We start from the raw sequence: 14,256 nt of genomic DNA on the forward strand, positions 1-14,256 counted from the left end.
ACCGTCCTCGCGAGTGAAAGAACTGCAGTGTTTGTGTTTTCTAACTCAGATGTCTTAGCTGAAGAACGGCAAGGTGATTTAAAGAAATCCCCTGTCATTTAAATTGGTCCTAGAGATGGAAACAACAGACATGTTTCTGTGACTCCAATCAAGGTCTGACTGCTGTAATCTGACGCCGTGAAAAGCCAGCACCGAAGTCTGTCGACAGCCCTCTCCAGGTAGAGGTGAAAGACCTGGGACGTAAGAAAAATTCGGGTCCAGGCTGGTGTAATAGTTCTGGTCCACGACGTTGGGATCCAGCCAGATGACCTGACAACCAGCAAAAGACGACTGAGGGTGAGAAAACACTGTTGGTTTTAAACCGCCGGAAGGGTTTAGAAGAATGCGCAAAATAGGTTTGTTGGAGCCGGAATTACTTCGTGAAATGCGCAAAATAGGTTTGTTGTAGCCGGAATTACTTCGTGATACGCGTACAATAGGTTAGAAGTAGCCGCAATTACTTCGTGAAACACGTGAAATAGGTTGAGTTCGCCGGAAGGAACTAAGTTTAGATTGGTTCTAGAGGTAGCCGTCAAATACCTCGTGACAAATAAGGTTTAAGTTCACCACAAGGAAATGTGTTTAGAGTGGTTTTAGAAGTGACCGTGAAATACTTCGTGACAAATTAGCGCGCAAATGTCTATCTGTGTGTATGTATATGTGTTCTGGAAGTAAGTTGATTTTACAGCACAATACGCTGCTGAACTACTTCCATTGTTTTTTCTTTTTTTTATTGTTTTCTTTGCTGAGGCTCACGTACTGGCGACAAAAGGGAAAGGTTGAGTTCCGCCTCATAAAACTGACACCGCTCCGTGCGCGGAGTAGAAGGGCGTGTCAGCCACCACCCTGAAGTCAAGCGTGCCAGTGACAGCCCAGCAAAATCCTTGAGAATGGAGAATAAACAAGCAAAAATAACACCTGATGAGAAATGTTAGAAAAACAACAAACCAGAGTAGGACTAGTCCAAAAGAAAGACAGAGGAATGCATAGTGGAACAGCAAGAGGTATAGGTAGGCCTATACACACACCAAAAAGTGGCTTTAAGACTGCATGCTGGAGGTGTCAAAAAGAGACACATTTTGTACGTGACTGTAAGAAACAAAGAAGCAGTTCAGACTACGAAGAACACAATAATCCATCATCAAGTAAAAGATTAGAGATCAAAGTTTAAAAAAGGGCTGGATACAGACCCAACTGAATACATATAAATACAAGAGGAATGAAGTGGAATAAAAAAAAAGGTTAAATTAAATTAGAGCTTATCTCTACTGTATTCAAACTAATAATAGGAAGGAAAACAACCTGTAGATTGCTATTAACAAATGAAACAAAATTGGGTAGACAACCATGCCCAGAATGAATAGCATGAATGAAAACAGATAATTCACACGAAAAATATTAAATAAAATAGAGAGATGCATAAGGTATATTAAGGCTGTGTCATTGTTCAGCCAAGGAAAGTGTGTGAAAAGGTAAATGTCTCCAGCTTGGGAGGGGGTGAAGCTGCAGATCACCCCCAGCCCCTGATGGATACATAATAAAATATAAAATAATAAACTATTGTATATTAGTAGTATATTGGTATATTGTAATATACTGATAAAATATTGTAATGTACTAATAAAATATTGTAATATGCTACTGCTGTTATAAAAAAAACAATAATAACATTAATAATGACATACTATTAATAAGAAGAGGCACCTCAGTCAGTTATGATGTGAGGTGGATAATTGTTAAAAGTAGTCTGATTCAAGCTTAAGGTTTGCTCAAACTCAGTACAATGATATATGAAATGAAGAAAATAAGGAAAATACCTAAAGTAATCAGGTGCATAGAGACACTTGACCTGATTGATAACCTGTCATCCTAGATGAGAAATTGTTGAGATATAAAGCACACCTATACTAACAACTACTAAGCCAAACCCTGTATACAACAGCTAAAGCTACAGGTTTGAGAAGCTGAATTAAATATGTGGGCACTACCAAGCTGATGAGCAAGTTACACATTTTTTATTGTTATTTGTCTTTTAGAGCAGAAGCTGCATATTAAAGCTCACACATGCAGCTGTCTGTGAGCTCAGTTTTTTTCCTCACACTTCTGCTTTGTTTCTGAGAGCAGCTTTTTCTTTTTTTCTTTTTGTGTCCTGACTCATGTGCGTAAAGCGTTCACGCCATCGGCAATTTGATTTTTGTTTTTGTTTGTTTGTTTTGTTGGTTTGAAAAACAAATTTGTGATCATACTTGTGGATCACAATGACACATAATGATTAGGCATATGATTTACTAATGTCTAGTTTTAGAGCTGTGAGCTATGAGCTGTAAGTAATGCAAAGTTTTTAATCCTAGCTTAAAAGTTTGAAATATGTAAGATGTGTGAGATGTATGAATTCTTTGAAAAATAGGAATTGCCTAAAATGCCTTAAGTAAAAATGTAGTGTTGCATCTACAAAGAAATGAAACAGAAGAAGCATTCAGTAACTTGAAACTAGTATTACAAATGAATATAGTTTAGCATTGCCTGACATTGTTTTAGAGCACACTTTGATTATTAGAGTACCACACGCGGTGACTTCAATTTTAATCTAAGCCAATTTCTCTTACCTGATACATGCAAGACAGCTCTCATATGTTGGAATCTTATTGTCACAATCACACATTAGAATCGAGAAGTGCGGTCAGTTGAACCCGAGCACACTTTTGGCCTCACCCGAAGAAGGTCATCCACACTGCTGTATGAAAAAATTAGATGAGGAGACAAAGCCACGTGTTGACATTCACAGTACCCACAAGCTGGTTTCACCGACATTTTTGTAGACGGCTCAGCGTCTAAAAATAGCCTAGGATGAAACTGCGTCGGCTATGCAGTAACTACAGCAAACAGAGTTTTAGAAGCGAAACCGCTAACATCCTCCCACTCTGCTCAGAGTGCAGAACTCACAGCAGTCATACGTGCATGTAAATTGCACGCAGGCCAAGACATAAATATATATACTGACAGTCAATATGTTTTTTTTAGCAGTACATCACTTTGCTGCACATCAGAAAGATAAATCAGAAATATCTAAAGGCAATAACTTTGCAGATCAAGCAGCTAAGTTAGCCGCACAGCAAACTGTAGACACATTAATGTCTGCGTCCTCTATGCAAATACCACTTGATGTACTTAAAGATGAACAAAAAGCCGCACCAACTACAGAACAGAAGAAATGGTTAAAGTGTGGAGCACAACTAGAAAATGATCTGATGACTTGTGAAGGAAAACCTTGCAAGTCCCTGCACAGAACGCAGATGCAATCTCAGTTGCAAAAAGTGAACCTTTAGACAAATCTGTCAGAGAAACAACTCTGGCAGAATGGATGGCAAAACTACTAGAAAATAAGGATATTGTTTTGAACAATAAACTGCCGTAAGACTCTTCTCCAGTCTCTTGCAGGTTGAAACCAGGCGAAAGGGGTGCTCCAGAGGAAAAATTGGAGTTTACCCCATTTGGAGGGCCAATACAAAGTGTTATTGACAACACCCACAGCCTGTAAAACTGCAGAGAGACCCTCCTGGATACATCAGAGCCAATGCAAAAAGGCTGAGGTCCCGGGAAGCCCCGACACCAAGGAGGAAGCGCCTACGCTTGGTTGTTTCGGGGGTGAGGGTGGTAAGTGCATTCTTGGGCCCCCGTCGGGTAAGCCCACACTCCAATCTCTATCCGCTCAACTTTAGGCACCCAGGTGTAGGTGTGAAGGGGAACCCTCCTGGTTACCTTGACTACAAAGCTCACCCTTACAGGACCCCAGCTGATGCCAACAGCAGCTGAGCCACGAGGCAGACAGAGAAGCTGGACGATCACAGAGAAAGACTGTTACGTCTGCTCGCACATGTCGAGCATATTAAACACAACCATTTATGGGAAACACCCTGGAACATGTGCACTAATTCTGATCTCCGATCACACCTTCAGAATGACTTTTGTAAAGTGCACAACAACAACAACAACATCCTCATCCTCATCCAGGAAGAAACGCTCAACTTCAACAGCCAGACCACATGACTCAATCTGGGAAACCGACGTACCTGAAGAATTCAAAATCTGGACAACTGGACAAAAGGTACTCAACTCACTCTTCCTGTGGGCAGGAGTTGGAAAAACGTCCTCTCAGAAGTGAGATACTGGACTATAGATTCGGCTTGTTTCTCAAAGCATCCTGAAAGGTCAACGAGGGACAAAACCAAGAAATAGACGCTCTCAGAATTGCTGTAATGCAACATCGTGTAGCAGTGCACATGATCCTGGCTGAGAAAGGAGGATTGTGCGTCTTATTCAACACCACATGCTGCACCTAAATACCAGATAATGTACATTCTTTAAACATGACTTCAGATGCTATAGAGACGGTTGATTGGCGTTGGAGTTTTCCTGGTTTAATTTTGTTTTCTTTATTTGAGTTATTCCTTGTTTAAAAGCTGTAATTTCACAGATGACAAGTTAATCATTCACAGCATACGCAGATGTACTGAAATCAATGAAGATCATGAAGACTTCTTTTCCTATTTGTTAGATGAAGATGAAGTGCAAATAATGATGTAGTAACTGAAAATGTGAAAGACAAGTAGTTACTTATTGATACATTTCATTGTTCTGATAAACAGCAGGGAATGTCAAAGGAAAATTGTTTTTATATAGTGTTATCAGCTACATGAAATGTATTCTTTTATGTATCACTAAGCAAACCATATGTCTACATGACTTTTCACCTAGTAACTTGTGTGATGAACCCATTCAGCAAATAACCGCTTCCTGTTTTCAGAGAACATTTAGATGTAGAGAAGTGAAACCTCAGCTCTTTTTACAAGAACACACAGATGTAGAAAAGGGAAAAACCCGCTGCTCTGAGTGACGTTGTTATCTTTGTAACACACACACACACACAGAACAATCTTGTATAAATAAAGAACGCAGACGGTGACAAAGCGCGAGTCCATGAGTGTCTCTTGGGCGAGCGCTCTGTGACCGTCCTCGCAAGTGAAAGAACTGCAGTGTTTGTGTTTTCTAACTCACATGTCTTAGCTGAAGAACGGCAAGGTGATTTAAAGAAATCCCCTGTCAGTGTGATTGACTGCCACCTGCAAACGAAGCAGATAAGCAGAGGGCTTTTCACCGTGATCTTGGAGGGTGTTCATGAAGCGTACAAACAGTTCCTCACCATCTTCGACGGTGCTAAAAGCTGAATCCAGAAGTTTAAGATAGTCTGCAGGAGTGGCTTCTGGCCCAAGAGGGCGGATGACATCAGAAGCGGGAGCAAGGAGACTTTCAAGTATCTTACGAGTTTTTTCCAACTCAGACAAAGAAGCATCTTCCATCAACAAGTCAACATGAGAACGCCATGTTTCATAGTCAGCTTCGCTGTAAGGTCTGGGCATCTTGCCAGAGAAAGCTCTGAGTCTTAATGTAGAGTGAGCATGTGATGTCTTCTCAACACTCTTGACAACATGCTCAACTACTATTTTCTGAACCTCTGGTGGGTTGAGGTCAGTTGGGCTCAATATTTGAGGTGTCAAGTTTGGTCTCATGGGGCGTTGGAATGTGCCCTGAATGGGTTCAGGAGGGTGAGGCAGTTCAGTTAAGACTGAAGGTGAGGCTCCAAGTTGTGTGGATCCTACCACAGGGCAAGTCTGGTCAGCAGTATCATTTTCAGGGTTTATCTCAGCTGTCTCAGCAGCTTCGATGGTCTTCCCTATTGTGGATATGGCCTGCCGCAACACTTCTTCGAAATCCTTCCCACTTAACTTGGCTAAACCCTTCAGGCTGCCACCCTACTCCTGTCCAACTTACCACGTTATCCCAGGAACACCATTGCCCTGCTGTATGTACTCCCCCTGAACGATGGATCCCTGGACTGGAATAAGGGCTCCCTCTCCTGGTGCATATCATTGGGTGATTACAGACCCACACATCATATCCCCTCCAGCTGCTACTAGCCCCTTTACACTCAATGACCTCACACAAGTCAAACGTGAATGAGCTTGTGGACCCTTTAACGTAGTCCAGTTCTATGCCATTATATGTGCTAAGGCACTCATCCCCTTTACCTGACACCTCGCGCTTTGGTCTTCTCAACGGTCCCATTTCGGCAATTAATGTCTCAGGAAGTGCTGTGCTGGACTGGCCTCCGTGTTCGGACAAGTGGCCTTGGGTGCTCTGCAAAATATAGACAATAAAACACACAGCCATGATCAATATTATTGCATATAATAAACATGTGGTTGTAAGGAACATTTTAATAAGTTTTTTCTCATTACGTATCTCTGATTCGTGTGTTTGCATTGTGTTGTGTGTTCTTTTGCACTTTGGCTAGAAATTTCTCCCCTTTCTGGAGTTACTGATTTGTTACCACTCCTTTTCGCTGGCGCGGAGACTTTCTGCGATACCCCTCTTCTTTCTTCAGCCTCCCAGGTAGACTGCTGGTCGGCCCGTTGCACAGGTGAGAGGATTTATTATGCCTCTGTATTTCGTTGACACCTGTGTTGGGTGGAGACAAGTTTTCCTCCACCAAGCTCTCGTCTGCTAGTGCACACTGCGACCAGTGGAACCAGGTGTCGCCTTTTCCTTTCAGTTGAACTGCTGTAGCCATCCGGGCAGTCACCTCGTACGGACCGGTCCAGCGGGGCTCTTTCCACTTGCGTTTGATGACCTTCAGCCACACCGGTTTTGCCTCAGGGGTCGCCCTGTCCACAGTGTGTACTCCAGGCGTAACCTGTTTTGTGAAACTCGAAACAAGAGCTTTTAATTCATTCCAATATTCTACATGAGACCTGTTACTTTTGATACTCGGTTCCGCCGGGACCGCTGTCCAGGGTGCTCTGAACTGCCTTCCCGTCTGCAGCTCGTAGGGTGTGAAACCTGTGGATTGGTTAACAGAACATCTTATAGTCATTAGAGCAATTGGCAGGGCTGAAACCCAATTTAGCCCCGTCTGTGCACAAATTTTAGACAACTTGTTTTTCAAGTTTAAGTTCATTCTCTCTACTTTCCCTTGAGATTGAGGATGGTACACTGTCCCAAACCTGTGTTTTACTCCCAACATCCTCTCCACCTCCGCCAGGTCTTGGTTCTTAAAGTGGGTCCCATTGTCTGATCTAATGCGCTTGGGAAACCCGTGCCTGGGAATATAATGATTGATTAAGCACTTAATCACACTTTTAGCATCCTCCCTTTTAGTAGCCCATGCTTCTGGCCAGCTGGTCAGAGCATCTACACACACCAATGGCTGACACCGGCCCTCGGGGCCACCCCTGCCCACCCCTGACATACTGTATCAGTGTACACCCCTCAGGCAACTGACAACGTGACAGGGCCTCTTTGAGCACCTGATTGAAAATGCCAGGGGAGAGTGCAAAGCCTTGTGGCAGACGTGTGTATCTATACTGGCGACCTCTGTATGTGAATGAGAAAATGTCTCTGAGTGAGTCGTGTAAGGGGAGACAGAAGAATGCGTTAGCAAGGTCAATGCATGTGAACCACTTTTGGTCCCATGTAATGGCTGTTAGAGCTGTGTACGGGTTAGGTACGGGCACAGTGTCAGTACGTAATATGGCGTTAATGGCCCTGAGGTCATGCGCCATTCGGTACTTCCCTGTCCCATGTTTCTCCACCGGCAAAATTGGTGTGTTCCAAAAGGATTGCTAGGGCTCAAGCACTCCTACTTTCAGCAGCCCTTCAATCGTCTCAGCAATCCCTTCCTCTGCTTCAGGTTTGTGCTTATACTGTGGTCGTGAAATTGGTGTTTCTGACTTGAGCTGGAACAGAACAGGCGAACAATTGGCTAGGCCGACATCTGTGGGTCCAGTAGACCACAGAGTGTCAGCCAATTACGAAAGTTCCGCCACTGCGTCTGGGTGATCCGTTCTCTCCCTGCCATGTGTTCTCGATATTTGTTGATGTTCTAGTATCACTGCGTCGTTGGACAAAACAAGTGATACGGTACGTTTTACATTTTGGTGTATACCAGACATTTGGAATTTGGGTGCTTTGCCACCAAATGTTATCCAGCGCCCGCTTGACCATTGATCCCAGTTCCTTTGCCTGATGACCTTCCCGGTATACATCATCGTAGAAATCATCGTAGAAAAGAGTGACGTGGTAGGGATCGCGAGGCGGGGAATAAACCGCAAGGCTCATGATCCAGGGTTTCCATTATTGGTATTGTCTCAGAATGCCTTCTTTTACCAGGCGCCCCCAGTAAATGTCAGCTATGGGTTGTTCACAGTCTTGCATCAAGTACTGATTCTTTGAGTTTGTTTCCAGGCATGGGAGAGGCGTTCCTCCTGGCAGAGTCACAGTTAATCCATCAGAACACATGATAGTGGCTCCCAGTTTGATGAGTAAGTCTCTGCCCATCAGATTCACAGGCACTTGTGGGGAGACCACATATCGGTGCTTCAAAGTTTGTTTACCCAGCTTGATCACAGCTGGGTCTGTAAGTGGCAGAGTCATAAAGGTTAGGATCAAGATCTGGCCAGTAAGGCACGGGATCAGCTTTGGGCTTTACAATCATCATAGTTTTGTTGGCCTCTTTCCGCTCTTTTTTCTTAGAATTATGCTTCTCACAGGCTTCATTCAGCTGTAACTTCAACAGTTGCGCCTGTGCGTCTTCTAGTTGTTTGTTCGCCTCGTCCTGTTCCAACTGGAGCCGATGGACCACGTGTCTCTCCCACTGGGTAGAGTCTGCCACTGTAAAATCTGGGTTCTTTTCTAAATCGGTTGTTACTTTGTCCGGAAGCCCCTTCAGCACCGCTGCGTGAAACCACGCTCTGTGCTCTCCTTCCTGGCCTGGATGTATGCCAGTTTGTGACATCCATTGTTCCTTAAATTGCTTGCTTGCTTGCTTAGCTCTCTCCAGAAATTATCTGGGGGTGTATTTGGGGTCCCAGGAAATCTTTGGTATGGACCCTAAATTTGGTATCATATATTTCTCACGGACTGCGTCAGCTAGCTTGTCTTCCACCGTGTTATATGGCATGTCAATTGGGTAGGCTGTGGTGTTAGCAATTTCCTCTACGTCTGCTAATCCTCTGCCTAGCATACATCTTCCTGCTATCGCCTGGAAGTCTCCAGTGGCTAGCTCCTCCCCTTCTGTTAAGGCTCTTAACTTCCTCAACCAAGCTGCTCCTCCCTCTGTTATGGGTGGAAGCTGTTTAACCAGCGCTTCCAAGTCCCTTATTTTGTACGCGCGGTAAACTGGTTCTTGCTTTGGGCCGATCATTAGGGGCATTTCAAACAATAGAGAGGCGAATATGGCATTGATATGTGACATCACAATAGAGAGGCGATTCTGGCATTGATATGTGACATCACAACAGAGAGGCGAATCTGGCATTGACATTTGACATCACAACAGAGAGGCGAATATGGCATTGATATGTGACATCACAATAGAGAGGTGATTCTGGAAATGATATGTGACATCACAATAGAGAGGCGATTCTGGCATTGATATTTGACATTACAAAAGAGAGGCGAATCTGGCATTGATATTTGACAACACAATAGAAACGCGAACCTGGCATTGATATGTGACATCACAATAGAGAGGCGAATCTCCCATTGATATGTGACATCACAATAGAGAGGCGATTCTGGCATTGATATGTGACATCACAACAGAGAGGCGAATCTGGCATTGACATTTGACATCACAACAGAGAGGCGAATATGGCATTGATATGTGACATCACAATAGAGAGGTGATTCTGGAAATGATATGTGACATCACAATAGAGAGGCGATTCTGGCATTGATATTTGACATTACAAAAGAGAGGCGAATCTGGCATTGATATTTGACAACACAATAGAAACGCGAACCTGGCATTGATATGTGACATCACAATAGAGAGGCGAATCTCCCATTGATATGTGACATCACAATAGAGAGGCAATTCTGGCATTGATATGTGACATCACAATAGAGAGGCGATTTTGGCATTGATATCTGACATCACAACAGAGGCGAATCTGGCATTGATATTTAACAACACAGTAGAGAGGCGAATCTGGCATTGATATTTGACATCACAATAGAGAGTCGAATCTGGCATTGATATGTGACATGACAATAGAGATGCAAATCTGGTATTGATAATTGACATCACAGCAGAGACGTGAGTCTGGTATTGATCAGTGACATCACATCAGAGACACGAATCTGGCATTGATATGTGAAATCACAAAGGAGAGGCGAATCTGGCATTGATATGTGACATCACAATGGAGAGGCGAATTTGGCATTGATATGTGACTTCACAATGGAGAGGCGAATCTGGCATTGATATTTGACATCACAATAGAGAGGCGAATCTGGCATTGATATGTGACATCACAACAGAGAGGCGAATCACACATTGATATGTGACATCTGAAGAGATTTATTCTAAAGACACTTCTTCAGCTAAGAGTCTAAGAGTGAAGAGATACACACACTGCAAGTCTTTACTTGCAATGGCGGTCACAGAACGCTCACATCAGAGTGGGGGCCCTGTGATCAGCGCTCTGTTACCGCTCTGGTCTTTATTTATATACAAAAGTAATACAACAGTGAATACGTCTATTCATTGGCAGAGGAACGTTAGTGCGTAGGGAGTGAAGATAAGAGAGGTTCAGGTGTATGTGTGTGTGTTGTGAGATTCAGAAGGACGCGGCCCCTCTTCTTTTTAGGGAGCGCAGATAAAAGTGTTCAGCTCTCCTCTTCCTGCTTGTTCAGCTTTTATCGCTGTGAGAAAGAATTTATAAAACAGAAACAGGTCTTGTAGTGGACAACAGTCAAAGTCATCAAAAGGTTATCATACAGTATTCTATCATATGTAGACTTATATCATTAAAAGCTTATACTGACTGCTAAGTACAATTTTCTTTTGACAACATCACAATACAGAGGGGAATCACGCATTTATATTTGACATCACAACAGAGAGGCGAATCTGGCATTGATATTTGACATCACAGCAGAGAGGCGAATCACGCATTGATATGTGACATCACAACAGAGAGGCGAATCTGGCATTGATATTTGACAACACAACAGAGAGGCGAATCACGCATTGATATGTGACATAACAATAGAGAGGCGAATCTGGTATTGATATGTGACATCACAAAAGAGAGGCGAATCACGCATTGATATGTGACATCACAACAGAGAGGCGAATCTGGCATTGATATTTGACATCACAAAAGAGAGGCGAATCTGACATTGACATTTTACTTCACAATAGAGAGGAGAATCTGGCATTGATATTTGTTTTCACAAAAGAGAGGCGAATCTGGAATTGATATTTGAAATCACAACAGAGAGGCGAATCTTTCATTGATATTTAACATAACAATGTGGATGTCAAATATCACTTCCAAATTTGCCTCTCTATTGTGATGTCACATATCAATTCCAGATTCCCCTCTCTGCTGTGATGTCAAATATAGATACCAGATTCACCTCACTATTGTGATTTCAAATATCAGTGCCAGATTCGACTCTCTATTATGATGTCAAATATCAATGCAAGATTCACATCTCTATTGTGATGTCTCATATCAATGCCAGATTCACGTCTCTGATTTGATGTCACATATCAATGCCAGATTCGCCTCTCTGTGGTGATGTCAAATATCAATGCCAGAGTCGCCTCTCTATTGTGATGTCACATATCAATGCCAGTTTCTCGTATCTATTGTGATGTCACATATCAATGCAAGATTCTCCTCTCTACTTTGATGTCAAATATCAATGCAAGATTCACATCTCTATTGTGATGTTACATATCAATGCCAGATTCGCCTTTCTATTGTGATGTCAAATATCAATGCCAGATTCGCCTCTCTATTGTTAAGTCAAATATCAATGCCAGATTCAACTCTCTCTTATTAAGTCAAATATTAATGCGAGATTCACCTCTCTGTTGTTAAGTCAAAAATCAATGCCAGATTCGACTCTCTATTGTTAAGTCAAATATCAATGCCAGATTCACCTCTCAATTGTTAAGTCAAAAATCAATGCCAGATTCGACTCTCTATTGTTAAGTCAAATATCAATGCGAGATTCGCCTCTCTATTGTGATGTCAAATATGAATGCAAGATTCGTCTCTCTATTGTGATGTCAAATATCAATGCCAGAATTGTCTCTCAGCTGTGATGTCAAATGTCAATGCCAGATTCTCCTCTCTACTGTGATGTCAAATAGCAATGTCAGACTCGCCTCTCTGCTGTGATGTTAAACATCAATGCCAGATTCAACTCTCTATTGTTAAGTCAAATATCAATGCCAGATTCAACTCACTATTGTGATGTAAAATATCAATGCCATATTCGCCTCTCTGTTGTGATGTCAAATATCAATGCCAGATTCACCTCTCTATTGTGAAGTCAAATATGTATACCAGATTCACCTCTCTATTGTGATGTCAAATATCAATGCCATATTCGCCTCTCTGTTGTGATGTCAAATATCAATGCCAGATTCACCTCTCTGTTGTGATGTCAAATATCAATGCCAGATTAACCTCTCTGTTGTTAAGTCAAATATCAATGCCAGATTCATCCCTCTATTGTTTTGTCAAAAATCAATGCCAGATTCTTCTCTCAGCTGTGATGTCATAAATCAATATCATACTCGCATCTCTGCTGTGATGTCAATTATCAATACCAGATTCGCCTTTCTATCATGATGTCACATATCAATACGAGATTTGCCTGTTTGTTGTGATGTCACATATCAATGCCAGATACTCGTCTCTATTATGATGCCAAAAGATCAATGCCAGATTCGCCTCACTGCTGTGATGTCAAATATCAATGCCAGATTCGCCTCTCTGTTGTGATGTCACATATCAAAGCGAGATTCGCCTCTCTCTTCTGATTTCAAATATCAATGCCACATTCACCTCTTTACTGTGATGTCACATATCAAAGCGAGATTCGCTTCTCTATTGTGATGTCAAATATCAATGCCAGATTATCCTCTCTATTATGATGTCAAATATCAATGCCAGATTCGCCTCACTGCTGTGATGTCAAATATCAATGCCAGATTGGCGTCTCTCATGTGATGTCAAATATCAATACCGGACTCGCCTCTCTGCTGTGATGTTAAACATCCATGCCAGATTCAACTCTCTATTGTTAAGTCAAATATCAATGCCAGATTCAACTCACTATTGTGATGTAAAATATCAATGCCATATTCGCCTCTCTGTTGTGATGTCAAATATCAATGCCAGATTCACCTCTCTATTGTGAAGTCAAATAACAATGTCAAATTCACCTTTATGTTGTTAAGTTAAATATCAATGCCAGAATCAACTCTCTATTGTAATGTCAAATATGTATACCAGATTCACCTCTCTATTGTGATGTCAAATATCAATGCCATATTCGCCTCTCTGTTGTGATGTCAAATATCAATGCCAGATTCGCCTCTCTGTTGTGATGTCAAATATCAATACCAGATTCGCCTTTCTATCGTTATGTCACATATCAATACGAGATTTGCCTGTTTGTTGTGATGTCAAATATCAATGCCAGATAATCGTCTCTATTATGATGCCAAAAGATCAATGCCAGATTCGCCTCACTGCTGTGATGTCAAATATCAATACCAGATTGGCGTCTCTCATGTGATGTCAAATATCAATACCGGACTCTCGTCTCTGCTGTGATGTCAAATATCAATGCCATATTCTCCTGTCTATTATGATGTCAAATATCAATGCCAGTTTTGCCTCTCTATTGTCATGTCAAATATCAATGCCAGATTCGCCTCACTGCTGTGATGTCAAATAGGAATGCCAGATTCGCCTCACTGCTGTGATGTCAAATATCAATGCCAGATTCGCCTCTCTATTGTGATCTCAAATACCAATGCCAGATTCGCCTCGCTGCTGTGATGTCAAAAATCAATGCCAGATTCGCGTTTCTAATGTGATGTCAAATATCATTGCCAGTTTTGCCTCTCTATTGTGATGTCAAATATCAATGCCAGATTCTCCTCACTATGATGATGCCAAATATTAATGCCAGATTCGCCTCTCTATTGTTATGTCACATATCAATGCCAGATTCACCTCTCTATTGTTATGTCAAATATCAATACCAGATTCTCCTCTCAATTGAGATGTCAAATATCAATACCAGATTCGCCTCTCTGTTCTGATGTCAAATATCAATGCCAGA

Source organism: Pelmatolapia mariae, linkage group LG13, assembly GCF_036321145.2.
Source record: "Pelmatolapia mariae isolate MD_Pm_ZW linkage group LG13, Pm_UMD_F_2, whole genome shotgun sequence".
NCBI classification, from domain to species: domain Eukaryota; kingdom Metazoa; phylum Chordata; class Actinopteri; order Cichliformes; family Cichlidae; genus Pelmatolapia; species Pelmatolapia mariae.